The sequence below is a fragment of the Caloenas nicobarica genome, chromosome 29 (assembly GCF_036013445.1).
Source record: "Caloenas nicobarica isolate bCalNic1 chromosome 29, bCalNic1.hap1, whole genome shotgun sequence".
NCBI lineage: Eukaryota > Metazoa > Chordata > Aves > Columbiformes > Columbidae > Caloenas > Caloenas nicobarica.
Window position 1 is genome coordinate 1546949 of NC_088273.1, and position 25625 is coordinate 1572573.

The following is a 25625-nucleotide window of genomic DNA, read 5'->3' on the forward strand; positions in this document are numbered from 1 at the left end:
TGTGGCTGTGAAGGGGACTGTGAGGTCAGTTCTGTCTCTGGAGGTGACAGGCCAGCAGCAGGGACACGGCTGGGAAAGAACCTCTGCCTAAGTACCTACAGGTCCCACCCAGGAAGAGGCCTTGGAGACGGATTGTCATGTTCATCTCATCTGAGTACATGATGGGACAGCAGCAGGAACATGGTCGTGTCTATCAGAGAAGCTGAAAGGCCAGCAGCAGTCCTGGGATTTAGAAGATCATTGTGAGATTACTTCCCTCTGTTCGAGTGCAAGATGACAAGAAGACTAACAGGTTGGGTTCTCTGTTTGATGGGCAGTTACTCAGGTGGCTGAGCGTTCCTTGGTAATGGGAAAAAAAAAGAAGAGGGAAAAAAAAGTCATGAAGTGCAGTTTGGAAGGTGAGAACTGGATATCAGGAGGAAGAAATGTCACTAGAAGGGCAGTGCTGTGATGCAAGAGGTCACCCAGAGGGAGCTGGATCAGCCCATGGCTTTGTGTTCCAAAGAACAGCCAGTGAGGGTGCAGACACATCAGTGAAGGGACAGAAATGCTGGGGTGAGAGCAGGTGGGGAAGCGAGATGGGTGTGTACAGCCTGCAGGGAAGGAGGGGCAGGTGTAGGACCGTGTAGAACAGCCTGTGATGGAGATGGCAAAGGGCGCTGGCAAGGCTGGAAGGGACCAACAGAACCCAGGTCTCTGTCCCCTTGGCCATGGCAGTTGTCTGTGCCACTGAGGCCTAGGAGAAGACATGTTGTCCTCATGGCACTGGGGCCTCGTTGCCTCCTTGGAGGCCCAATGAAGAAGCTGGAAGTTGTTGTACCAGTGTTGTCCTTCCCTCGGCCTTGCACACCCACATCCCACGGTCCCAGGAAGAGCCCTGAACCGTGTATGAGTGACAGGATTCCCCTTCCCATTGCCTGGAGGTCATGGCTTCTCCTTTCTGCTTCTGGCTGTCTGAAATCACCTCCCTGTCCTCCTTGTCCTCCTTGTGCTTTAGCACAGCTTCTGGGAGGATCTGTTCCATGATCTTCCCAGGCACAGGTAACAGATTGACAGGTCAGTAGTTTTCAGGGTCCTCCTTTCTACAGCAGAGGAGAGAAACACTGCCACACAGCGCAGCTTGGAATGTGGAAACTGGACATGAGAAGGAAGAAATGTCACTCAAAGGGTAGTGCTGTGGTACAAGAAATCATTCAGAAGGAGCATGAGTTCAGTCCACCACCTTGTGTTTCAAGGAACAGACCATGAGAGTGGAGACACATCAGTCAATGTATGGAAATACCTGGGTGAGAGCGAGGGGAGGAAGCAAGATGGGTGTCTGCAGCCTGCAGGGAAACAGAAGCAGCTGTGGGGCAGTGTAGGACAACCTGTGGTGGAGATGGCAAAGGGCACTGGCAAGGCTGGATGTAACCAAGAGAACCCAAATCTTTGTCCCCTTGGCTATGGCAATCATCATGTTGTCCTCAGGCACTGGGGGCACCTCATGGCCTCCTTGCACATCCCCAGGAAGGCTGGGAACTGTCACACCATTGTCCTTCACTCAGCATCACACAGCCCACATCCCCTGCCCCAGGAAGAGCCCTGAGCAATGGGTGAGGGACAGGATCTGCCTTCCCAGGGGCTGGGGGTCAGGCCTTGGCCTCTCTGCTTCATCCAACAAAACCAGGCTTTTCTCAGCACCTCAGCTGCCTGCACATGACCCTTTGTTTATCTGCCATCATGGCCTCCAATTCTCTGCTCTAACGAGTCCCTGGGGAGGCTTTGCTGGTACTTGTCCTCGGTGGAACTCATTAATACTTCAAGGTACTTAGTACTTATTTCTTCTGACTTTGACTTCTGGCAAGGTTTGTGCAATCTCCTCTCAGCACCTCAGTGAGTTTCAAGGACTCAGCACCAAATGCACCATGGGGCTCATTACACTGAAGAAAGCTCTAAGAAACCATGTCTCTTCTTGTAATTTCCTTCTACTCTTGTACAGTGAATTAGAGAGTTTTCTTGGTGTAACTATGTAGAAAGATTTCAAAAAGCTTCTAATAAAAGCGTCTTTCTATTTTAAAGGGTGTATTTCATTAATTTTTCCGTTTAAAGAAAATATTCTATCAGTATTATATCGATCCAGGGTCTCTCCTGTGGAGGTCTGGACTGGTTGGAGAAGGTCTGACACTTGAGGCCTGACACTGTGTGGACAACCTTGCTCCTCACCTCCCCAACCCCATCATTTCTCTCATTGGCCACCTGGCACTTGCATCCCTTTTCCTTACCCCAGACTTCTCCACTGCAGGCTGCAGCTGGATGTTCCAGCTCCTTTGCAGCAGCTCCCACCTGCTCTCCTTGGAGACCTGGCTGCACACAGGCAAAGAGGGACTTTTCTTTCCTTTTGAACAAACAAAATAAAACTGATAAGATTCATGATTAAAAGAAAGCACACTCCTCAACTGTATGCCAAGGACAAACTGCCACCAATGAGATTCACCATTCACAAGGCATAACCATGAGAAAATATTTTAGGCAGAAATGAATTACAAAATAAACACAATAAAAGAGTTGGCTAAAGACAGAATTAGACAGACTACCAAAAGACAAGGAAGCTTTTACCTCCTTGAAGCTGAAAGCAGCAACTGGATTGTTGAGAGATGTCTGAGTGATCAAAGAGTAAGGGGAAGGGAAATCCAGAGAGCAATCGCAAGTGCTTGTGTGTAGATTAGTTGCTGGAAATGTGACTTCAGACATGGTCAGTTTAGTTAGGATGGGTGGAAATACATGAAAGATGAGGGAGATCAGATGCACAGCCTAACAGAGAGAGTGCTGGCAAGGCAAATCTAGTGGAAGATGAGAAGTTCTCCTCTTGCTCTTAATGCACATGCTGAAAAGCCTCATTTTGATCTCATGGGAAAACACTGATATTTTATTTAAAGTATTTAATGTTTTCAGCTGATGATTTCCTGCTCCTGCTTTTAAAGACGTGTGCAAATGTCTCGCATTTTCAGGGCGAGCTCCATTGCCTGACCACAAGTATCCAGGGCCACCTCCAGAGGAGCCAGTGTCTCTGCAGTCCAGGTCTGGACTGGTCGCTGTCACAGAGGACCCGCTGGAGACCAGAGCCCCTGGGAAGCTGCAGCTGGAGCCTGGGCAGAGGGTCCCAGGGCACCTACACTGGCACCACCCACCCCTGTCCCTGTAACTGCATCCCAGCCCAACGTTATGATCACTTGCCTTTGCAAACAAAAGCAGAACATAAAATCCCCCAGAGATCAGTATAGTAAAACAAGGCAAAACAAAGGAAGGAGGTTAACAACACCAGATATATTTGAAGCCTAAATCTGCAATAAGACTTGTCTTTCACTCTACATCTTTCATTCTATTTTTTATTGCTTAAAACAAAAAAAATGTTCTCAACATTTCCATCATATGGAAACCTACAGCATTCGAAACATTTTATTTTTGTCTTACACAGCCCAGGGCCCCAAAAGCTCCCTGCCAATAACTGTCCATGCCTCCTCTAACTCTTGGCACAGAGTGAGTCGCACTCTGAGGTTTTGGCGACACTTGCCTGATGGAGAAAAGCAGAGTAAAAAGCTTCAGTGTAATGCATTCATTTTGGATGGCCAAATTTGCACTAATCTTATCAGATATCTGTCATCTGTCTTTTTATATGAGAAAATCTGTATTTGTGTGTAGGTACAAGCACAGAAGAATCATAAAATAATAGAATAATGGAATCATAGAATCATGTAGGTCAGAAAAGACCTTTAAGATGATAGAGTCCAAGCATAAACCTGACACTGCCACGTCCGCCCCTAAACCATGTCCCTAAGCCCCATGTCTACACGTCTTTTAAAACCCTCCAGGGATGGTGACTCATCTACTTCCCTGGGCAGCCAGTTCAAATGCCCAACAACCCTTTTCATGGAGAAATCTTTTCTAATACCCAATCATTCCCTGGCACAACTTGAGGCCATTTCCTCTTGTTCTGTCACTTGTCACCTGGACAAAAGAGACTGATCCACCCCTCACTGCAACCTCCTTTCAGGTAGTTGCAGAGACCAATAAGGTCTCCCCTCAGCCTCCTTTTCTCCAGGCTAAACAGCTTCAGCTTCCTCAGCCGCTCCCCATCTGACTTGTGCTCCAGACCCTTCATCAACTTTGTTGTCCTTCTCTTAACTGACTCCACCACCTCAAAGTCTTTCTTGGCGTGAGGTGCCCAAAACTGACCCCAGGATTCGAGCTGCAGCCTCCCCATTGGCCAGGACAGGGGAACAATCTCTTCTCTAGTCCTGCTGGTCACACTAGTGCTGATACCAGCCAGGATACCATTGGCCTTTTTTGGCCACCTGAGCACACTGCTGGCTCAGGTTCAGCCACTGTCGACCAACAGCTCCAGGTCCTTTTCCACCAGGCAGCTTTCCAGCTGCTCCTCTCCGAGCCTGTAGTGTTACCTGGTGGTGTTATGACTTTAGTGCAGGACCTGGCACTTGGCTTTGTTGAACCTCAGGCAACTGGGCTCAGCCCATCATTTCATCCAGTCCATATCCCTCTGTAGAGCCTTCCCAGCCTCCAGCAGATCAACACTCCCACCCAACTTGGTGTCATCTGCAAACTTACTAAGGGTGCACTTGATCCCATTGTCCAGATCATTGATAAAGAGATTAAACAGAACTGGCCCCAATACTGAGCCCTGAGGAACACCACTCATGACCAGCCACCAACTGGATCTGACTCTGTTCATAACTCTTTGGGCCCAGCCCTCCAGCCAGTTCTTTACCCAGCAAGGAGTATGCCTGTCCAAGCCATGAGCAGCCAGTATTTTTACTTTTTTGTTCTATTTTATTTTATTTTGTTTTATTTATGAATAAATATGGTATTTAAAATGTATATATGCCTCTGTACTTGTGTATAAGAGTATACACATTATATATAGATATATACGTATGTATAAAACCAGAGAAATTAAATATACATAGCCATTATAACGTACATATAAAATGGATAATGCCTTCTTTAATAAGATCTAATGGAATGAAAAAGTAGATTTTAAATGAGAGTAGAAAGAAAAGTATAAGGATGGGTCGACATCCCCCATTTTACCTGGTGCAGAAGCAGCCCACAGATGTCTGGGGAGGAACTTCAATCAGGTGGGGAGGACACAGACAAGCTGGATCATGCCCAAGGGCTATGTCCTCCCCCAGGAGGCCACTGAGGGGCCCTCAGCACAGATCCTTTCACATACAAGGAAAAGCCCAGTCCTGTGGGCTGGACTGGACGGCCCCCACATCCCAGCCCAGACCAGCAGGACATGCCGTGCGGGATTACTGGGTCAGACTCTGAGCTCTTCTGGGTGCTGCAAAACACAGGCAAACTGTCTGTGAACATGGAAACCCAGGACAAAATGCCAGCTTCAGAAGAACATGTGCATGGGGACAATATGGAAAAGACCTGAAGAGGATCTCAAAATAGACAACGTGAAGCGGAAGATGTTGCCAATGAACCCATGAACCACAAATTGGATGTTGAGGTGCCAAACAGAGGCACCTCTCTGGTTGTGGGGGTCTCCCAGTTGCCTGTAAGGCCACTGTGGGGTGCAGGCTGGTGATAAATAGGTTTCCTTGTCCTTAGGTTCATAACCTGATTGAATGTTCCAGACTGCTCTGAGTGAGGGGAGAAGTCAGGAGTGTGATGGGACTTGCCCAGGTCCACCTGAGCCACACCAGCCAAACCCAGTGTGCTGTGTGTGTCATGTCTGGGGTGGGGAAGGGGGTGGTGGTGGATGTCAATGTCTTGAACACTGTAGGACCTGAGCAGAGTGCACATGGTATGGAATAAGGGGTGGAGATTGTACTGCCTGGGATGGAGCTAATTTTCTTGTTCACAGTCCCTGCTGATGGCGCCCAGAACAGCTTTGACAACACTCATGTTGCAGCAGTTGCTGAGCAGCACTGGCACAGCCTCAAGGCCTTCGCTGTTTCTCCCTCTGCCCTAACAGTGTGGAGGCTGCAGGTGGCAAGAGGCTGGAGGGGACAAAGCAAGGAGAGCTGACCCCAACTGACCAGAGGGATATTCCACACCATATGACCTCATGGTCAGCAATAGAACTGAGGAGGCAGGTGTGTTCTTCAGAACATCCTTTGCTCAGAGACAGGCTGAGCATATATCTCTCCTGCTGTGAGTGATTACTTTTCCACTTAAGTTGTCTTTATCTTGACCCATGAGATACTCTTTCTTGCTTTTGCCCTTCCAGTTCCCTCCCCCATCCCGCTGCTGGGGATTGAGCAAGTGATTGGGTGGGCGCTGCCAGATGGGGTCACCCCCAACATGTGCACAGAGCAAATAGGTTGTGCGGGTGAGGTCGCTGGTGTCTCAGTAGATCACAGGCCAGGAGCTGACTCAGCGATTGTGTAAGTGGTTGCAGGTCACTGACACCCGAGCAGCTGACAGGCCCAGCGCAGGCACACAGTTTGTGTCACAGCTTGTGAGGTCACTTGTGCCTTTGTGTCTCGCAGGCGAGCAGACAGCAAGTGGGTGGATGTGACGTGGTCAGGTCACTGGTGCCTGAGGAGCTGAAGGCAAGAGGGAGAAACGTGGCTTGGGATGTACTTGTGATGTCAGTCCTGGCTGAATGGCTGATGGGCCAGGACCAGGTGCACGTCCTTACAGGTGCTGGGGAGGTCACCAGGTGTCTGAGTCAGCCACCCCTGAGTAGCTCACAGGCCTGGAGTAGGCCCATGGCATGTGTAGGTGCTTGTAACGTCACTGCTGCCTGAGCAGTGATAGGGCAGGAGCAGGCCCACAGTTTGTGTAGGTGGTTTTGCGGTCAATGGTGTCTCAATAGCCAACAGGCCAGGAGCAGGCCCATAGTTTGTGTAGGTGGTTTTGCGGTCATTAGTGTCTGAATAGCAATTAGGCCAGGAGCAGGCCCATAGTTCATGTAGGTGGTTTTGCGGTCAATGGTGTCTGAATAGCCAACAGGCCAGGAGCAGGCCTATAGTTTGTGTAGGTGGTTTTGTGGTCAATGGTGTCTGAATAGCCAATAGGCCAGGAGCAGGCCCATAGTTTGTGTAGGTGGTTTTGTGGTCATTGGTGTCTGAAGAGCCAACAGGCCAGGAGCAGGCCCATAGTTCATGTAGGTGGTTTTGTGGTCATTGGTGTCTGAATAGCCAACAGGCCAGGAGCAGGCCCATATCAGACATAGATATTATGACATCACCAGTGGCTGAATAGTAGATGGGCCAGGAACAGACACATGGCTCGTCTGGGTGCTCCTGATGTCACAAAACCATATTTATACCCCACCCAAATTCAGCTTTTTGGAGCCATTGTCAGCAGAAGTCCATAGAGTGCACACACTCGTGTGACAGTGTAACCAATGAGCACACAGCGGTGGCGGTAGAGGTGTGAGGTCACTGTCAGTGTAACCAATGAGCGCACAGCGGTGGCAGTAGAGGTGTGAGGTCACTGTCAGTGTAACCAATGAGCACACAGCAGTGGCGGTAGAGGTGTGAGGTCACTGTCAGTATAACCAATGAGCACACAGTGGTGGCAGTAGGAGCTGTGAGGTCACTGTCAGTATAACCAATGAGCACACAGCGGGGGCAGTAGGAGCTGTGAGGTCACTGTCAGTGTAACCAATGAGCACACAGCGGGGGCAGTAGGAGCTGTGAGGTCACTGTCAGTGTAACCAATGAGCACACAGCGGTGGCAGCAGGAGCTGTGAGGTCACTGTCAGTGTAACCAATGAGCACACAGCGGTGGCAGTAGAGGTGTGAGGTCACTGTCAGTGTAACCAATGAGCACACAGCGGTGGCAGTAGAGGTGTGAGGTCACTGTCAGTGTAACCAATGAGCACACAGCGGTGGCAGTAGGAGCTGTGAGGTCACTGTCAGTGTAACCAATGAGCACACAGCGGTGGCAGTAGAGGTGTGAGGTCACTGTCAGTGTAACCAATGAGCACACAGCAGTGGCAGTAGAGGTGTGAGGTCACTGTCAGTATAACCCATGCACACCCAGCACTGGCAGTAGGAGGGTGCAGTGCTCACGTCACTGGTGACACCCCATGGCCATGGAGCTCGGTGCAGACCGTCCATGTGCTGTCACAGGGTCCCCACGAGGTACCGGAGCTGCCCGGCCCCGTGTCTGCGAGGCCGAAGGAGCAGCCCCTGCAGCCCTGGCTGCAGCCGTCGGGGTGGGGGTGGCTCGGGGGCACCGCAGGGATGTGCCCGGGCACAGCGCCCGGAGGAAACCACAGACTTCCTGCCCGGGCGCCGCGGGGGGAGCGCGGGGGCTGTGGTTTGTGCACCTGCAGGCTGCAGCTCTGATCCACCCGTGGGGAATAACGGCCCCTCGGTGACACACTGACAGGCAGGGACGCGTCTGAGCCCCTGGGCTGCACGTCTGCTGCCAGGACAGGGACGTGTCCCAGCTCCAGCTCCTGCGAGGGACCTTCCGTGGGCTCTCCAGGGAGCGGTGGGTGAGCCAGCGCTCCTGGGATGGGGCTCTGCCCTGGGCTAAGGCCCTTTCCCAGCTGCTGCTCCCAGCACAGTGGGGTCTGTCACAGGGGCCGTTTCCTTCCCTTCCTGACACAGCCCCGGTGCAGTCGCAGCCCCATGGGTCTTATAGCACAGCAGTGTTTGGACGCTCTCTACCTCGAGCTCTTGGATAGTCTGTCACAGGACATGCTTGGTGCTCCTGGTCCCCACCACAGGGCTCAAGGAGTAAAAAATTGTTTGCCCCACTACAACCAGCCCTGTCCTGTGACGTTCCACCAGCACAGTGATGTGACACCTGCAGCGGAGCCGTCCCTCATATATGGTCATGAATGGCGCTGGAGAAGTTCATTGGAGGACTGGGCTGTGTCGGAGGGGAGATAGCTCCCGATAATGTCTAAAAAGGTGCTGCTGCTTCGATTGGCTCCTCCTGTAGCTGGGGGACATCTGCAGAGATATATTGCCCTCCCGTCATCATTGTTCCCACGAGTCCCTGGAGCTGCGGCAGGGAGTGCGGCACAGAGGGATGCGCCATCAGGGCAGGAGGCTCAGGATGGGCACAGAGGGACTCCTGTCCCCTCAGACGCTGTGGCTGCTCCTCTGGGTCCAGCTGTGCAGGGGTAAGTGCTGACTCCCTTGTCCCACCGCCCAGGGCCAGCGGGTACCAGTGTGGTCATGGGGATCTGTCTGGGAATGGGGTTTCTTTGCAGGTGCTGCTGAGACAAGGGGCAGAAGGTGCTCAGATCCATGGAGCCTGTGCCCTTCCCTGTGCCTATCTGGGTGGGAAAGAGTATCTCCTTTTCCAGGGCTCCAGTGTTCAGGGCAGCCTGTGCCTGGCTGGATTCACAGATACCCTGTCCTGGGGTACCATTTTGGACCCCCTTGTTCCCAGCACTCTGCCTCTGGAGCCAGTGGTGGCCTCACTGGTGATGGCAGCACCCAGAGATCCCCAGGCCACTGCCAACCTCTGGGGTGCCCCAGAGGGTTTGTGTGCTGCTCAGCGCCCCTTGTTCCAGGGGAGCCCTCACCCCACGAGAGCAGTTTGTGCCCCGCAGAGGGAAGAGGATGGGGACTTCTGCAGTGGGGAGACGTCCTTCCTGGGGGGCCAGGCCCAGTGCAGGGGCTGGGCTGACACCAGGAGAGGAGGGGATGTGTGATCCTGTGGATGGTCTCAGTGGGAACAGGGAAAGCCCTGGGGCTGGGCCGGGTTTGGATGGTGCTGGGCAGGTAGTTTGCAGGGGAAGCTGCAGCCCTGGGTACACGGGACTGTTCAGCGTGTGCTGGGCTGGAGACAGCTGCTGCCCAGTGCAGGGCTGGGCAGTGTGTGGGTGGGCATGGGTGGGGGGCAGGTGGCTGTTGGGGAGGGAAAAGGTGCCTTGTGTGGTGGGATGGAGAATGACCCAGCAGTGCTGGACGTGGGCACGCCCAGGCTTGCGCAGCTGTGGGGACAGAAGGGACCCTCGCACTGCTCTGGGGACAGCCTGGTGGGGAGGGGGCTCCCACCCTGGTACATCTGATTCAGTGCAGGCAGCAGGTTCCCCCAGACCTGCAGCACTGGGGCTCGGCGCTCTCCTGACTCATCCCGTGTTGGTGTTTGAAGGTGCTGCGGAGGTGAGGCTGGCGGATGGCGGCAGGCGCTGTGCTGGGAGAGTGGAGGTGAAACAGCATGAACAGTGGGGGACTGTGTGTGGTTACCACTGGAGTATGAACGACGCTGCAGTGGTTTGTAAGCAGCTGGGCTGTGGGTCTGCTGTTGGAGCTCACCGGTACGGACACTTTAGGGCAGGATCTGGCCCCATTTGGATGGATGATGTCGGCTGTAATGGCACCGAATTTGCCCTGTCTGACTGCAAACATGCAGGGAGGGGCGAACATCATTGTGATCACACTTTTGATGCTGGAGTGACGTGTTCAGGTAAGGGGTCAGCCTGTTCTTCACCTTTGGGGCTGTGATGGGGGAAGGCACCTGGCTGTACTCTCAGGGAACAAAAAGCATGAGCCAGAGAACGTGCCAGTGATGCTGGTCCAACTGCTGAGCTGGGACTGTCATTGCTCATGTTCCCAGTCCCTGGGAAAGTCCAGAAGGAACCTACCGCGGGGTGAATTAACCCTGCCACAGTCTCTCAGCCCCACCTCAGTTGGTGTCTTGGGCTGCACATGAATCCTCCATCCTGCCCTGGAGTGTCTGCTGGTCTCTGTCGGTCCCCACTCATTCCGCAAGATCCCAGCCAACAAGGCTGAGAATCCCCGAGCTGGAAAAACCATGGGGGGACATGCCGGCACCCCACACCTTGGAGGAAGAGCATGAGAGGGCTGATCACGGTGGGTTGTTCCCCCTCAGGGACATGTGTACATCAATGGCCTTGGAGGGACTATTCAGAGAGCACGAGCGTTGGGCCATGGGCAGAGGAGCAGGCGGCACATGGCCCCTCGCTGACCAACCCCAGGGCTCGGCTGTGTGGTCCCGCATTGCCAGGCTTTAGGAGATTAGCAACTGCTTGACTCTGGCTGCTGCTTCTGCATCACTGCATACACAGGCTGGTCCTGGGACATCCCTGAGGCTGTGACAGCCCTGTGGGGACAGGACCCCATGCAGGCAGTGCTGGCTCTGCAGGGGCTGAGCAGCTGCAGTTTCATCATCATCTGGGCCAGTTCTCCTGGACCCCAACTGCTCACACGGCTGCGGTGCTGGGGGGACCGTGCCGGGCAGCACAGAGGAGCTTGTGTGGGAGCCCTTTGTGTGAGCAGCACCTGTGCCTGTGAGTGTGTGGCAGACACACACCTCGGGTGCTCTGGTGGTGTAGACAAGGGGAGGAGGAGTCTTGGATGTGTTTCTGGCACCAGCCCTTCCCCAACAGCTTCCTCTGGGATGTGCAATAGGCACTTTGGCCACGGCTTGCTTGGAGGTGATGTGGGACGTGGGCATGTAACTGACAGAGAGCTCTGGGAACTCCCAGTTTCTTTGGTGTATTTTTCCAGGATTTTTCCGTCTGGTGGGAGGGAAGAGCCGCTGCTCAGGACGTGTGGAGATCCATGATGGGGACCAGTGGAAAACTGTTTGTGATTCCCACTTTGGCCCCAAAGCTGCTGAGGTGCTCTGCAGGGAGCTGCAGTGCGGTCTGGCCCTGCCTGTGTCTGGAGGAGGTCACTTTGGAGAAGGGGTTGGTCCCATGTGGGATGGAGAGCTGCAGTGTGTGGGAAATGAGTCCCTCCTGTCCTCCTGCCCCACGGGGTCCTCCCGGGACCAGGCCTGCACCCAGATGAACAGCGCTGCTGTCAGCTGCACACGTAAGGACTCAGGGTGGGGTGGTGAACCCTGGGGTGAGTTCCGGCCGGAGGAGGGGACAGTTTGTGATTGTGGAGACAAGGGAAATGGGGCATCTGTTCCCACAGTCTGACAAAGGCGTGATGTTCCTGGGGATCATAGAGAAGGGCAGGGCTGGGCTAATGCCCAAGGACAAAGAAGGGCCATGGGCTGGGAGGGCTCCCTGGGATCAATATGTTGCTCCACAGTGGATACACAAAGGCCTGAGACGATGATGTGGGAGGTGCCCAGGGCGGACTGTGGTCCAGGGCAGCTGGGGACCCTGGGAGAAACAGCAGCGGGTACTTGGGAATCCCCGGAGACAGGTCTCTTGTCAGGGTGCTGGCTGGGGAGGAGTGGGTGCACTAGTTGGGTCTGGGCCAGGGTCAGGTTGAAGGGTCTGTTATGGTAGAAGGAAGCGCCGAAAACGTTGGGGCCATAAATGGCCCAGCAGGGCTGGAGCTCTTCACTCCAGCCTTGCACAGCCCATGGGGATACAAGGGACCTCTGGCAACATATTGGGGAAGTCTGGAGGGGAGGGGACTCCCACCCTGACACCCACAGTGCTGGGGTGTGACGCTGATCTGACTGGTCCTGTGTCAGTGTTTGAAGGTTCTGCAGAGGTGAGGCTGGCGGATGGCGGCAGGCGCTGTGCTGGGAGAGTGGAGGTGAAACAGCATGAACAGTGGGGGACTGTGTGTGGTGCCTACTGGAGCATGAACGATGCAGCAGTGGTTTGTAAGCAGCTGGGCTGTGGGTCTGCTGTTGGAGCTCCTCAGTACGGACACTTTGGGGCAGGATCTGGCCCCATTTGGATGAGTGATGTCGACTGTAATGGCACCGAATCTGCCCTGTCTGACTGCACACATGCCAGATGGGGTGAACATTACTGTGAGCACAATCTCGATGCTGGAGTGACGTGTTCAGGTAAGGGGTCAGCCTGTTCTTCACCTTTGGGGCTGTGATGGGGGAAGGCACCTGGCTGTACTCTCAGGGAACAAAAAGCATGAGCCAGAGAAAGTGCCAGTGATGCTGGTCCAACTGCTGAGCTGGGACTGTCATTGCTCATGTTCCCAGTCCCTGGGAAAGTCCAGAAGGAACCTACCCCAGGGTGAACTAACCCTGCCACAGTCTCTCAGCCCCATCTCGGTGTCTTAGGCTGCACACGAATCCTCCATCCTGCCCTGGAGTGTCTGCTGGTCTCTGTCAGTCCCCACTCATTCTGCCAGATCACAGCCAACAAGGCTGAGAATCCCTGAGCTGGAAACGCCAAGAGGGAACATGCCGGCACCCCACACCTTGGAGGAAGAGCATAAGATGGCTGGTCACGCTGGGTTGTTCCCCGTCAGGGACATGCGAATCTTGATGGGGGCACTTTTCAGGAACTTTTATTTCTTTGCTGGACCCTGGGAAGAGGAGCAGGCGGCACACGGCCTCTCGCTACCCAACCCCAGGGCTCGGCTGTGTGGTCCTGATCTGTAGAGGCTTTAGGGTCTTGGCAGCTGCTTGACTCTGGCTGCTTCTTCTGCATCACTGCATGCACGGGCTCGTCCTGAGACATCCCTGGGGCTGTGACAGCCCTGTGGGGACAGGACCCCACGCAGGCAGTGCTGACCAGCTGCCCAACCCCTCCTGCCTGCCCACAGCTCCCCACACTGACCCATGAAACAGGGTTTTTGCCAGCACTTAGTGACTCTCGTCCGTGCTGCTGTCATCCTCTGAGGCAGCGTGAGGCCAGGGGGACATGCGGGTCTCCTGTCCCCTGCCTGGCCATTGGCCTGGGACCTGTGCACCCCTGGGCAGAGCACGGTGTCCCTGGATGAGAACATCCCCCTCGAGCAGGCAGGGGAGGGCTCTGTACAGGCACCAGCCATGATAGCAGTTGTTCCATATGTGTGCTCTGGGACATCTCCCACCTAAAAGGAACCTCCCAACACCCAGGAACACCCCTGGGAGCAGAGTGCGCTTCTGGTTGCACCCAGGTGATGATGGTCCTGCCTGGCCCAAGCTCTGCAGGGGCTGAGCAGCTGCAGCTTCATCATCATCTGGGCCAGTTCTCCTGGACCCCAACTGCTCACACGGCTGCGCTGCTGGGGGGACCGTGCCGGGCAGCACAGAGGAGCTTGTGTTGGAGCCCTTTGTGTGAGCAGCACCTGTGGCTGTGAGTGTGTGGCAGACACACACCTCAGGTGCTCTGGTGGTGTAGACAAGGGGAGGAGGAGTCTTGGATGTGTTTCTGGCACCAGCCCTTCCCCAACAGCTTCCTCTGGGATGTGCAATGGGCACTTTGGCCACGGCTTGCTTGGAGGTGATGTGGGACGTGGGCATGTAACTGACAGAGTGCTCTGGGAACTCCTATGTTGTTTGGTGTATTTTTCCAGGATTTTTCCGTCTGGTGGGAGGGAAGAGCCGCTGCTCAGGACGTGTGGAGATCAGTGATGGGGACCAGTGGAAAACTGTTTGTGATTCCCACTTTGGCCCCAAAGCTGCTGAGGTGGTCTGCAGGGAGCTGCAGTGCGGTCTGGCCCTGCCTGTGTCTGGAGGAGGTCACTTTGGAGAAGGGGTTGGTCCCATGTGGGATGGAGAGCTGCAGTGTGTGGGGAATGAGTCCCTCCTGTCCTCCTGCCCCACGGGGTCCTCCCGGGACCAGGCCTGCACCCAGATGAACAGCGCTGCTGTCAACTGCACATGTAAGGACTCGGGGTGGGGTTTTGAACACCGGGGAGAGCTTCTGCCTGAGGATGGGACAGTTTGTGATTGTGGAGACAAGGGAACTGGGGCATCTGTTCCCACAGGCTGTCTGAGATGTGACCTTCCTGGGGATCATAGACAAGGGCAGGGCTGGGCTGATACCCAAGGACAAAGAGGGGCCATGGGCTGGGAGGGCACCCTGGGATCAACATGTTTCTCCACAGTGGATACACAAAGGCCTGAGATGATGATGTGGGACGTGCCCGGGGCAGACTGTGGTCCATGGCAGCTAAGGACCCTGGGAGAAAAAGCAGCGAGTGCTTGGGAATCCCTGGGGACAGATCTCTTCCTAGGGTGCTGACCTGGGAGGAGTGGGTGCTCTAGGTGGGTCTGGGCCAGGGTCAGGTTGAAGGGTCTGTTATGGTAGAAGGATGTGCTGAAAGCTCTGGGGTCACAAATGTCCCAGGAGGGCTGGAGCTGGTCACCCCGGCCTTGCTCAGCCCGTGGGGATACAAAGGACCTCTGCACCATATTGGGGACAGTCTGGAGGGGAGGGGGCTCCCACCCTGACACCCACAGTGCTGGGGCTTGACGCTGATCTGACTGGTCCTGTGTCAGTGTTTGAAGGTGCTGCGGAGGTGAGGCTGGCGGATGGCGGCAGGCGCTGTGCTGGGAGAGTGGAGGTGAAACAGCATGAACAGTGGGGGACTGTGTGTGGTAACTACTGGGACATGAACGATGCAGCAGTGGTTTGTAAGCAGCTGGGCTGTGGGTCTGCTGTTGGAGCTCCTCAGTACGGACACTTTGGGGCAGGATCTGGCCCCATTTGGATGGATGACGTCGGCTGTAAAGGCACCGAATCTGCCCTGTCTGACTGCAAACATGCAGGATGGGGTGAACATGACTGTGTTCACGTTCTTGATGCTGGAGTGACATGTTCAGGTAAGGGGTCAGCCTAATACCTAACTTAGGGCCTGGGATGCAAGAAGTGACATGTCGGTGCTCTCAGCAAAAAACAAACATGGTAGATCTGGGCCTAGTGTGGCCAGTCATGCTGCTGAGCTGGGACTGTCATTGCTGGTGTAACTGGTCCCTGGGGAAAGCTGTGACATCCCTGTGGGGACAGGACCCCATGCAGGCAGCACTGACCAGCTGCCCAACCCCTCCTGCCTGCCCACAGCTCCCCACACTGACCCATGAAACAGGGTCTTTGCCAGCACTTACTGACTCTCGTCCGTGCTGCTGTCATCCTCTGAGGCAGCGTGAGGCCAGGAGGACATGTGGGTCTCCTGTCCCATGCCTGGCCATTGGCCTGGGACCTGTGCACCCCTGGGCAGAGCACAGTGTCCCTGGATGAGAACATCCCCCTCGAGCAGGCAGCGGAGGGCTCTGGAAAGCGCCAGCCATGATAACAGTTGCTCCATATCTGTGCTCTGGGATATCTCCCACCTAAAAGGAACCTCCCAACACTCAGAAACACCCCTGGGAGCAGAGTGCGTTTCTGTTTGCACCCAGGTGATGATGGTCCTGCCTGGCCCAAGCTCTGCAGGGGCTGAGCAGCTGCATCTTTGTCATCATCTGGGCCAGTTCTCCTGGACCCCAACTGCTCACACGGCTGCGGTGCTGGGGGGACCGTGCCGCGCAGCACAGAGGACCTTGTGTGGGAGCCCTTTGTGTGAGCAGCACCTGTGGCTGTGAGTGTGTGGCAGACACACACCTCGGGTGCTCTGGTGGTGTAGACAAGGGGAGGAGGAGTCTTGGATGTGTTTCTGGCACCAGCCCTTCCCCAACAGCTTCCTCTGGGATGTGCAATGGGCACTTTGGCCACGGCTTGCTTGGAGGTGATGTGGGACGTGGGCATGTAACTGCCAGAGGGTCTGGGAACTCTCAGTTTCTGTGGTGGTTTTTTTTCCAGGATTTTTCCGTCTGATGGGAAGGAAGAGCCGCTGCTCAGGACGTGTGGAGATCCGTGATGGGGACCAGTGGAAAACTGTTTGTGATTCCCACTTTGGCCCCAAAGCTGCTGAGGTGGTCTGCAGGGAGCTGCAGTGCGGCGTGGCCCTGCCTGTGTCTGGAGGAGGTCACTTTGGAGAAGGGGTTGGTCCCATGTGGGATGGAGAGCTGCAGTGTGTGGGGAATGAGTCCCTCCTGTCCTCCTGCCCCACGGGGCCCTCTTGGGACCAGGCCTGCACCCAGATGAACAGCGCTGCTGTCAGCTGCACACGTAAGGACTCAGGGTGGGGTGTTGAACACTGGGGCTGTGCCAGGGGTCTGGGAACAGAGGAAGGACCAGGCTGGGTGGGTGTAGGACAGGAGGGATCATTGCACCGTCTCCAGCACAAAAACCGTGCACAAGGAGAAGAAAGGCATCTGTCCCTTTGGACTCTCCGCTGACTACCAAGCCTACAAAAGCACCAACCCACCCTCTCTCCTCCTCTGTCCCCAGAGTACACAGCGTTCAGGCTGGTGAACGGCAGCACAGCGTGTGCAGGGAGGGTGGAGGTCCAGGTACTGGGGACCTGGGGGACCCTCTGTGCCTCCCGCTGGGATCTCTCAGATGCCCATGTTCTCTGTCGTCAACTCCACTGTGGGTTTGCTGAATCCACTCCTGGAGGAGAACATTTTGGGAGATACACTGGCCCTGTCTGGAGAGACTCGTTCCACTGTGACGGGACTGAAGCCCACCTGGGACAGTGCCCAGTGACCACCCTGGGGGCCTCCCCATGCTCCCACGGGAACAACGCTGCTGTCATTTGCTCAGGTGAGTGCTGGGAAAATAGTGCATTAGCTCCATTTCCCTTTGTGGGAGACATGGCCACCCAAAGCTGGGTCCCATGGCAGCACCAGGCTGATTTTCTCCCTGGAGGATCCCTGGGGGGCTTTCCCTGCTCAGACTGACCGCTCTGCTCTGGGAGAGCTGAGGTCTGAACAGAGGCAGACACCTGTCCCCAGGGCAGCGCCTCAGGCCCCAGCACCACTGCCAGGCCCGTGTTCCATAGGATGAGCCCAGGACAGGTCGGTGGGGCTCTGCGCCATCCCTGTGGCTGCAGACAGCCATATCCCATCCCCACAGAGAGCCCTGCAGAGCCCCATCCCACCACCCAGCAGCAGCAGACCTGGCTGTGAGCTGCAGACAGGGCCTGGGCTTTGCCCTGGCTTCTCGTCAGCACAGGGCTCAATCTTGTCCTGTCTGGTCGGACAATCCCCCCTTGCCCTCCTCCCTGGAGGCTGCCGTGCTGCCCGGTGCCGCTGATGGCTGTGGCTCCTCTGCTGTCCCCAGGCCCAGCCGACTCTGCGTCCCTGCGGCTGGTGGGCGGAGGGAGCCGGTGCGACGGGCGAGTGGAGATCTTCCAGCGCGGGACGTGGGGCAGAGTCCTGGACGACCAGTGGGACGTGCAGGAGGCCAGCGTGGTGTGCCGGCAGCTGCGGTGTGGAGAGGCAGAAAAAGCCTACAACCCCCCAAAGCCTGAGCGAGGGACGGGCCCCGTGGGGCTGCGAGGGGTCCGGTGCGCAGGGCACGAGGCCAGCCTGACCCTCTGCAACACCTCCCTGCCCGGGAGTGTGCTGTTGGGAGGGGTTGTGGAGGACGTGGGAGTCATTTGCTGGGGTGAGCGGTGCTGCACGAGCCCCCAGATGATGGGGTGGGGGGCAGCCACCCCCTGACATCACCTGGGGTTTCTCCCCACTGCAGGGAGCCGGCGGGTCCGGCTGGTGAACGGGTCTGGGCGCTGCGCAGGGAGAGTGGAGATCTACTACCAGGGCAGCTGGGGGACCATCTGTGACGATGGCTGGGACCTGTCTGATGCCGCCGTCATTTGCCACCAGCTGGGCTGCGGAGGGCCGGTGGAGGCGGCCGGCTCCGCTCGGTTTGGGGAAGGCTCCGGGCACATCTGGCTGGACGGTGTGAACTGCTCTGGATCCGAAGCTGCTCTCTGGGACTGCGCTGCCGGGCCCTGGGGGCAGCACGACTGCGGGCACAAAGAGGACGCGGGCGTCATCTGCTCAGGTCTGTGCTGGGAGATGTGCTGGGATCCTGGCTCTTGGAGAGGCTGGGATGCAGGGAAAGCCGGGCATGGCCAAGGCTGTCCCTGGCTGAGCCCCTGCCTGAGCCCGGCCTATGGACACCCATGCACGGGTGCCCTCAGTCCCACTGGGGTCCCTGGGGAGCTCAGCTGTCCCCCAGGGTGAGTGGGCAGAGCAGGAGAGTGTGTCCATCAGGGACTTCTCTCTGCCCTGGCTGCAAGGGGGACTTGCTGGCCCTGCCCTGCCTGCCTGGGGGCCTGGGGAGTGCAGAGGCGTCCTGGCTCCCACAGCCCCAGACCAGCCTGTTCCTCTTGCTGCCTTTCCTCCCAGAGTTCGTGGCCCTGAGGCTGGAGAACAGTGACGGCTGCTCCGGGCGCCTGCAGGTTTTCTACAACGGGACGTGGGGGAGTGTTTGCTCCAACGCGATGACTCCTGACACGGTGTCGCTGGCGTGCAAGGAGCTAGGCTGTGGGGACGGAGGATCCCTGGAAACAGGCCTGCCCTATGGCAGCGTGTCTGGCCCTGCCTGGCTGGATTATGTGCAGTGTGGGGAGAAAAACATCTCTTTTTGGCAGTGTCCCTCTGCTCCCTGGGACCCACAGTCATGCGATGACCTGCGAGATGAGACCCACATCACCTGCAATGGTAATTCTGAGCCACTCGGGTCCGGTGTCACCCCAGCTTCTGCTCCCCTCTGGGCACAGCCAAATGCAGAGAAAGAGCTTGGAGGGGTTTTCATTTCCATGTCAGACTCTTCTGCTGCTGGTGGCACAAACGTGACCACAGCTCTCAGAGCCCCACACGTCCAGCAGCAGTTGCCACCCAGCAGTGCCTGGGGGAGGCAGTGACATCTCCAAGTGAGGTCTCAGCAGAGACCAGATGGGGTTCAGAGGAGCCTCCCCTCCATGGACACTCCCTGCTGCTCTGTGACCAAGATGGCACACACAGGCAGGAGCAGAGCTCAGCCCCGCTCTCTTCTGCACAATCCCCGAGCCAGCCCCTTCACCACAGTGTTTCCTTCTTCAGGGAGACGCCCAGAAATGCCCCCAGAGCCTTTGGCCCCGTGCCCCAGCTCCACCAGCTGCACAGGTAGGGAGCTGCTCCTCTGTGTGCTCCTCTTGCCTGGCAGGGCTCTGCTGTCTGAGTGCCATGGCAGCTCTTTGCCTTCTCCAGACAGGGAGAAGATCCGTGCCGTGGGAGGCGAGGACGGGTGCTCGGGCAGAGTGGAGCTCTGGCATCACGGCTCCTGGGGCACAGTGTGCGATGACTCCTGGGACATGCGGGATGCCCAGGTGGCGTGCAGGCAGCTGGGCTGTGGGCCCGCGGTGTCTGCCCTGTGTGAGGCTGCTTTTGGGGTGGGGCAAGGCCCCATCTGGCTGGAGCGGGTGGAGTGCCGGGGGACGGAGTCGTCTCTGCAGGACTGCTGGGCCCGGCCTGGGGACGGACGTGCTTGCCGGCATAAGGAAGATGCTGCCGTGCGCTGCTCGGGTGAGCTGGGGCTGGGACCCCTTGCTCGGGTATTGGCAGGGAGCTGGGGAAGGCCTTTCACCCGCTTGGTCCTGGCACAGCCCCTGAGCTCCCGAGAGCAGGAATGTTCCTGTGGGGTGCAGCAGGCTGGTGCCACGCAGGGAGCAGCTTCGGTGGAACTGGATGTCCTTGGGCCACTGCCCGTGGGGCCCTGCAGCTCCAGGGCCATCCCCTGGGCTGCCTGTGCCACCCTGCCGCCACCCAGAGCAGAGGCCACGGGCCCTGTCCTGGGTCCCTTTCTAGCACTACAGGAGGGGCAATTTGGCTGGGATGTGTCAGGGACACCAACAGACACACATGGGTGTGTGGAGGGGAGGCTCCCTGGTACGTGCACTCCCACCCTCTCAGCCCAGCTCTCCTTTTCCTCCTCTGCAGCTGCACCCAGGACAGCAGCATCCCCACCCCAAGCAGGTAACTTGTCCTCCCCCCAGGGCTGGGTATCCCAGGGCCAGACTCTGACCCACAGTTGGGTGGAAGGGGCTCCTTGCTGGAGTGTGAAACTCCCAGGAGGAGGCACTGGGGTGTTTGTGTGGGGGTTGAGGAGGGCTGTAATTCACTCAGCAGGGTGGAAGCTTCTCCATCACTCCCCCCCAGTGCCCTCCACTCCCTGCTGCCTTGTGTGATGGGGGTCAGGACTGGTGCTGCCTCCACCTCTCCCAAGGCTGGTGCTGTTCTTCCATGTTCTTGCCCATGCAGATCCCACCCGGGGCCGTCCGGCTGTCAATGGGAGGATCTCAGTGCCCGTCATCATCTGCATCATCCTGGGGGCCCTTCTCTGCCTGCTCCTGGCCCTGCTGGCCGGGCAAGTGCTCAGAGCCAGGGCTGGGCGCAGAGGTGGGTCCTTCCACAAAGGTCCCAGTGATGCCTCCTGGAAGGGCTGTGGGTGCTGCGGGGGGTCAGTAAGGGGCACAAGCAGAGCTGAGGGGATGAGACTGTGTGCTGCCACCTGTGCCACGCACCTCATTGACTGTCTGGCCATCGGGCACCAGCAGCAAGGAGTGGAGAGAGCCCAGAGGTGGTGGGAGCAAGAGATGGGGCAAGGAGAGAAATGGCAGAGCAGGACCAGGGAACATGTTATCCTGGGGGAAATGCTATCCTTTGGGAGATGTTATCCTGTGGGAGATGTTATCGTGGAGGAGATGTTATCCTGTGGGAGATGTTGTCCTGGGGAGATGTTATCCTGGAGGAGATGTTATCCTGGTGGAGGTGGCCAAGGCTGGCAGTGCTCTGGGTAGTGCTGGAGGGTGCCCTGGGGCAAACAACAAGACAGGAGGAACACAGAGCAGCAGGGCCCATCTCCACGGTGTCAGGCCCCAGGCTGACCCTCTGCCCAGCCCTGCCTGCCCTTGGTAAGGCTGGGGCCCTACTATGGACTCATGGGGCAGACAGGGGTCAGCTCCAGGTGGAGAGGAAACATGTGAGCTGCTCTGGAGTCAGACAAGGGGGGATGACCCAGGGGCCAGAGGGGCTTGGGCGCTGTCTCCAAGGGTGTGATGCTGCCCCAGATCATCTCCACAGTGATGTGGCCCTCACTGGGGATGTGGCAGCTGTTCCTGGACAGCACAGTGGGGCTGTGCTGTTGGAGCAGTCCTGGGCTGGGCCAAGGAACAGGTCTGGGGGGGCACAGTGGGGTCCCATCGCCTCTCTGCCTGTCCCTGTGCCAGCCCTGCCTCTGTCCCCAGGCTCCAGGACAGCCCAGGAGCTCTTCCCCGAGGCCGTGTATGAGGAGGTCGGTTACAGCCCAGTGCAGGAGAAGCAGGCGAGGTTTGGTCGCTCAGGTGGGTGTGGGCACATCTGCAGGACCCTTTCCCCTGGCCCCACCCCAGGGCTGACCCTCTGAAGCCCCCAGCCCATGGTCCCTGCAGTGCTGGGGCTGTGTGGTCTGTGGGGAGAGCACCCAGGTCCTGGGCCCGGGAGAGGAGCTTCCTCCCAACCAGCTCTGCTGATCGCAGCTGGACAGCCCCTCTCTTCCTGCCCCTGCACCCCACTTGACCAGTGAGGGATGAGCTGTCCTGGGGCAGCTCTGGGAGCACCTTTGAGACAGAGCTTGTCCCAGGGGAGCAGGGTGAATTCCCAGCCCTCCTCCCCATGCAGCCCCAGCTCTGTGGGTCCCCCTTCCTCAGCAGTGCTGGCCACGAACCAGGTCAGTGGGCTCGCTCCATAACACCCGCTGCGCATCTCTCCAGGCTCCTCTTCAGAGCAGTCCCTGACCCAGCTGCAGCCCTACCCTGGGTACCGTGAGGAGGAGGATGGTCTGGGATCAGCACCAGGTAATGAAGCAGGAAGGGGCTGATCTGCCTGCAGACAAGTGATGGACAGAGGTGTCACTGAGTGTCACCGTCAGAGACGGGGAGGACCTGAGGGTCTCCTGTGTTGCTGCCAACACCAGTGCCTCCCATCCTCTGCTCTGCAGGATGTATCTTCTCACTGTCACCAGCTCCCCTCTCTTTTCAGATGTTCTTGTTCCACATGGGGATGACCCAGCAGAGGGCTATGATGATGCCAGGGAGGTTTCTCACCCTGAGGAGGACGATGGCCCTGGACAGGGAGCTTGGGAAACGCCCAGGGTGCCAGAGGAGGGAGCAGGACCCAGGGATGCACCCAGAGGTAAGAGGGAAATTCAGCGCTGCTGGTTCCTGGGGTGCCATCCCTGCTGCCACCCTAGGTGCTGATGTACTGAGACCTAAACCTCTTGGGAAGGGGGAACCTGCCCAAGAGTTTCCCATGGAGGGACTGAAGGGTGGGAGAAGGAGCTGAATGTGGTGAGGAGCAGGGAGGAAGGTGGTGCACAGACCCCATGGGGTGAACTGCAATGTCCTGCATTGCTGCTTTCAGGGGGCAGCCTGTGCTCCCAGAGAAGTGCCAGGGTCCTTGGAGCTGAAGGAGACACCTCATCCCTGTCCCTGGGGAGCATGGGCTATGATGATGCTAAAGAGATCTCTCTGGCACATCCTTGTGAGGACACAAAGGCTGTGACAGAGCTGGGTGCACAGCAATCCCTGAGCCCCCGGCCAGGAGAGCCCATCCCTGCTGTGCAGGTGGGTGCAGCCGGGAGGGAGGAGAGGTCTGTGCAGCTGGGAGAGCCGTGAGCACCGGGGAACTGTCTCCCTTTGCCCATGGGCAGCAGAAACAGCCCAGAGTTTCCTCCATTTTTTCCCTGTTTTTACACTGTGCATCATATTTGTTCCTATTAAAAATCTTGGTGGACTTTGACTTGGAGCTGGTTCGTGTCTGCCCAGGCATCAGGAAATCTTCCTGAGTTTGATCAGATCAGGGGCAGCAGAGAACAAAGACATGGCGGTGGGGAAGGGGTTTGTCTCAGGGACAACAGGTTTGGGGTCAGGCTGTGGGGCTACAGAGCACGTGGTCCCTGTGACAGAGACGTTTCCATCCTGCTTTGCCTCAGGCAGTTTCTAGTCAAAATGGCTCTCTAATAGGTCCCATGATGCACCCCAGTGCCCATTTCTTCACCCCAAGATCTCCCAGCTGCTCTTTCCCCCAGGCCCTGCCTGGGCCAGGCTGGTCCCACAGCGCAGAGGCCATGACAGAGCTGCCAATCAGGGTAAGTCCTGGGCTGTGACCCCGCAGAAGTGAACCCTAAGGTGGTCAAGGTGCCCTTTAAACTCCAGATGGCTGCAAAGGTGATGATGGCCCACAGATCTCCTCCCGCAATGGTCAGGAGGCACATGGGTCCCCGAAGCCCGTCTTCATCAATGACTCTCCTGTTCTTGCTCAGCAAGAACCTAGAAGGACTCTTTTGGAGCAGTAACAGTCATGCAGGCACTACCCCTGCAGCCAAACATTTTCAAGCTCATTCTCAAAGCTGAAAAGACAGTAACTTTGCTTGGACATAAAGTCTGTCCCTCTCCTCTCAGTTGTTCTCAGTCACAACAAAACCCAACTTCCCTGGAATATTTGGGTATGGAAACGGGGGACAGTTGAGACACTTGTGCTGTGAGCCCTGGCTCTGGGCTGAGAGGATGGAGAGCACAACAACTTGTGCAGTGCTCAGGAAATGCAAGTAAAAGTAAAAATGACATTCAGTGGTAGAGCTGGGGCTGTTTGGGAGTCCCAGTGTGATGGCTGGTGACTTCCAAGCTAGACCCCAGGGGAGCCACTGCTGGTATTTCTGTCCTGACCTGTGCCCTGGCAGCAGGGAGGAACTGATGCAGAGGGATGTTCATGTGGGGCCTCAGACAGATTCCCCTGTGCTTGTATCTCTCTGCTGATGCCCAGAGAGGAGCGTGTCTGTGATTCATCAAACATTGCAGCAGGAGGGCAAAGCGGGGAGGCACAAAACTCTGCTCAGGACAGCGTGTGACTGAACAACTGGTGCCCACGCTCCCCAGGGGACGAACCTCAGCACGGCTTTGCCAGCTGTCCTTGGCACATCAGAGGCCCAGCTGTGACAAACCTCCAGACAGAGGATGCTGCCACTCACACCTCAGCTCAGGAGAGTGCCCAGCCCTGGGACTGGGTGGGACGGTGGTCAGGATGCTCCAGTTCGGGGACCTGAGTTCCAGGCAAGGAGGTGTATGAGGGGAGCAGTCTGTGCACCATCGAGAATGACAAAGAGGAGAGAGACAGGGTCTTTGCAGAGGCCTCACAAAACAGAGATCCTGATTGCTGATTAGAAGGAGGGACAGCTGGAGATCACCCCAAAAAAGCACTGAATAGAGATTCCTGCCCAGGGAGAGGCGGGAACTCGTGGTGCAAGAAGAAGGCTCCTTCTGACCCACAGATCTGCAGGTACAGGGCATGGGCAGTGCTGTGGCAAGAGCTGGAGGTGCAAGGAGGGCCAGGGCAGGATGGAAGAAGGCAGATGGGCTCCGCAAATGTCAAAGGGAGAAAATCATTGCGAAGCCCAGGGATGAACCAGGGGCCTTTAGATCTTCAGTCTGATGCTCTCCCAGCTAAGCTACTTCAGCTCTGCCCCGAACATCCAGCTGCAGACTGCAGTGGAGAAGTCTGGTGTAAGGAAAAGGGATGCAAGTGCCAGGTGGCCAATGAGAGAAATGATGGGGTTGGGGAGGTGAGGAGCAAGGTTGTCCACACAGTGTCAGACTTCAAGGGACAGCTTCTCCAACCAGTCCAGACCTCCTTAGCAGAGACCCTGGAACAATATCAGATAATGCTGCAATCACCTCTTCTCCACACTGAAAAAAAATAAGCTATACCCTTTGACAAAAAAAAAATAGTAATTTTTATTAGAAGGTTTTTGAAATCACTCTCCGAAACTACAATAGGCAACCCCTCCAATTAACTGTACAATACTAGAAGACAATTACAATAAGAGACATGGTTTCTTAGAGCTTTCTTCAATGTAATGAACCCCATGGTGCATTTGGTGCTGAGTCCTTGAACCTCAGGTGCTGAGAAAAGATTGCAGAAACCTTTCCAGAAGTCAAAGTCAGAAGAAATAAGTACTAAGTACCTTGAAGTATTAATGAGTTCCACTGAGGGCAAGTACCAGCAATGCCTCCCCAGGGACTCGTTAGAGCAGAGAATTGGAGGCCATGATGGCAGATAAACAAAGGGTCATGTGCAGGCAGCTGAGGTGCTGAGAAAAGCCTGGTTTTGTTGGATGAAGCAGAGAGGCCAAG

At 56.6% G+C, this 25625-nt stretch overlaps 1 pseudogene; it reads left to right on the top strand.

The window, feature by feature from the left end:
* The first annotated feature begins 9646 nt into the window (after positions 1–9646).
* LOC135999561 (scavenger receptor cysteine-rich type 1 protein M130-like) lies at positions 9647–23111 on the top strand (annotated as a pseudogene).
* Positions 23112–25625: the final 2514 nt, after the last annotated feature.